At 33.7% G+C, this 3,164-nt stretch overlaps 1 long non-coding RNA gene across 1 annotated transcript; it reads right to left on the reverse strand.

Annotated features, from left to right (window-relative positions):
* Positions 1-1,334: 1,334 nt before the first annotated feature.
* LOC138129119 (uncharacterized) lies at positions 1,335-2,442 on the reverse strand. Its single transcript, XR_011159095.1, has 2 exons — positions 2,236-2,442; positions 1,335-2,170 (listed from the first exon to the last, which is right to left on the reverse strand). It is a non-coding gene; the product is annotated as an uncharacterized lncRNA (long non-coding RNA).
* Between the last annotated feature and the right edge of the window lie 722 nt (positions 2,443-3,164).

Below are 3,164 nucleotides of genomic sequence, written 5' to 3' on the forward strand. Positions count from 1 at the left end.
GTCAAATTAATAGCTGTATGCTGTGCAATAAATAAAGCAAATCGACATTCGGATTTTGTGGTTTTTGTTATCTCAGAACTAAATCCCGCAAATGAAAGAGTAGTCTGTGGAGATGGCCCCAAAAATGAATTTGCATTAGATTGTGTCTTTCAGAGCTCGAATAATTTTTTTAAGTCTGCGTACCGACTTGTGAGTCGTGATGCACAAAATTTACATTAAGCCACAATACCGGATGTGCTTTCAGCAGTTGTAAGCCATTTTTTTAAAAGGGGATTTTTTAACCACGATGGTCTAAACTTTTGTTCATATTGCTTGGACATCTTATTATGGGACCTCGTAGTGGAGAGACAAATGCACTTTTCTTACTTTCTAAGGTGTTTATTACTCAAAATACTTGGGTTTATTATATCGATGTATAATAAGAATAACTGACAATAACTAACTTCGTAATAATAATGTGTTTTTACTTGTCGAGAGTGATGGTTTATACAGGTGTCCCGAAAATGGCGCACTCACTACTTACTACCTGATCGAGCATGTTTAAACGTACATGAAAAAAATATGGAAACAAATTTTCAGACAAAAAAATCAATTATTGCAAAAATGATAGTATGTACAATGTAAACAAAGATATACTCGTACATCATTACCTTGCAGTGTTGCCTTAGTGAAATTAAGGTAATTTTCACGATTTACTAAACTTCTAAATTCTCTATTATGCAGAATCGGATATTGATAGTGAGTGATCTTGTACTTTGTGATAATATATACGATTAGAGGTAGTTTTCATGACAATTTATTACATTTATTTCGAAATAATTGACCTGTTAAGTGCCACTTTCAAAGACCGTCAAATCAGCAAATAAGTCCAATAGAATTTTTTTAACATTTTTCTCACGTTTATGGTAATCTCTTCTACACCGTAGTGCATCGGAAGTGCCCCATTTTCGGGACACTTTGTATGTAATTTGAATGAGTGATAAGTGATGATGAAAATCTAAGTGTTTGCGCGACCAAATTCCCTGTTTACAGTTCAATTTGACATTATTGTTTATACTACAAATTAGTACAAATATAAGAATAGTTATTTACATTAGAGTACGGGATGTGAATTTTCCGGCACGACAACTGGTTTCGGGCACGATGGCGCAGCCGAGTGCCTGATTACTTGGAGGGCCGGAAAATACGTCCCGTACGACATTTGTATTAGACTTTTCGGCTGACCAAAATATTAAATCTTTTAAAAATCAAGACTAATTTTATTGTAGAATTTGACATCGTCAATAAAGAATCGAATGCTGTGGAATCAATTCCTTGACGACCGTGACCGCTCATTTGTTTTTTTCCTAACAAATTATTTGCCGGCTAAATTTTCACGGTCGTGCTTCAAAATTTGATTTTGGTGTATTAATCGAGTGAAAAAAATGTCTAGTATATAATATAGAGTGAGTTAAATGTGACACCAGAGGCAGTACAACTAGTGGCAGGACTAAATTCTGAATTATTACCACAAAAATCGAAACAACGTTACATAGGACAATTTCTTCTCACGAAAGTATGTAATAACTATTCTTTAATTCACAAATTTTTAATAAACCATATTTTATTACAGACAGTTTTATTAATAGGTGTTTGTGGTGCCTGTCTCCGAAAGGAGTTATATACTCTGAAAATGAAAAATGTCAAGAGAAGATATTATATTGATAACTGACACAAAAACCAATATTTATAGATCATTTGCCATTACCAATCCAAACTGGGTTGAAACTGTGAAGAAATATATGGAAGTCAGGTTAAATTGGTATTAATAAAATTGACAAATATTTGAACCTTGATTGCCCTATGGACACAAGATTGAAGTTCCTAAAATGATTCGTGATGACTGATGACGTTCCTTCAACATCAAAAACAAAATGTACTGTGTTGCAGCTACAGCTCAAACAATGGTGAGTTGTGTCACAAACTTCGATACAGTGCTTTAATCTACTTGAATTTTTAGCACTTGCTTCCAATATAACTATGTACCAGCAGACAATTCCATCACCAGTACCGTAAGAGAAGCACCAGTACAACATATTGACATTCAACCCAGAAGTAATAAAGCTGACAGTTACCAGATTGTTTCTGCATTGTTCTCTAAAGGGGAGAATTGTAACAATAATGTTTACAACTGTAATTTTACAAAATAAATTATGTTAATAATGTTGCAAATTATTAAAATGTCTTGTACTTAACCACTACTTCCTGGTGAAAACGAATCATCTTTCTTCAGGTGAATACAAGATTTTGGGGTTAGAATGTTTTGTAAATTTTTATTTTCCAGTTGCACTTTAGCACTAACAGCTAGTACTGGATAAAGTAGGTACACAAAACCATATATCAACTTCTGTGGTTTAGTTTTATTGTGCAATTTTGTAGATATTTATGAAATACCTGTCAATTGTCAAACTTTTTGACATATACAGCTGCCAACCCAATAGGTTGCATTTTCCCTGTTACGATTATTTTCTTTTTCGATCGATATAAATTAAACAAATACATTTATCGGAAAAATTATTCAGGGAAACGTGTTTTTTTACACCAAATTAAAGTAACGTATGGACACTTTAATTTTAAATTAACTGTGAAAAGAATAAATCAACGGTGTCCGCACATTTTTCCCGTACTCCACCAGATTTTTCCCACATTCCACTAGAAATTTTTGACATTGTACGGGAAATCGCACCTCCCTTGACCTAAAGTGTAAGGTAACGCTATATTTCCCAGATTGGGAGGCCGAAAAAGAATTTTGGTTTGCTCCGGGTTTGGTTACTTTTTGGTTTTCGGAGAATGAAGATAATAAGTAAAATCGAATAATCAGCTTACATTTCCATTACATGATAATAAAATTCCAATAACTAAAGGTTGATGTTCTATTAAGAGACCGGCGGAAAAAGGTTTTCGCCTCCCACCACTCTAGTGCAGTGGCTTGGTAGCTTTGAGTTCGCCAAATGAATTGTTTGCCTGTCAATTGCGAATTCGAAAATTATATCTCGGACGAGTAAAACCAATTTTTAATTTTGTCAACACAGAATTGAACAATGTTTCTTGTTTATATGAGAATGAGGATGACGAAGAAAGCATTTAAAATAGGTAAATTTTAGCAAAAATACAAAGTTCCCGGT

The sequence above is a fragment of the Tenebrio molitor genome, chromosome 4 (assembly GCF_963966145.1).
Source record: "Tenebrio molitor chromosome 4, icTenMoli1.1, whole genome shotgun sequence".
NCBI classification, from domain to species: Eukaryota; Metazoa; Arthropoda; class Insecta; order Coleoptera; family Tenebrionidae; genus Tenebrio; species Tenebrio molitor.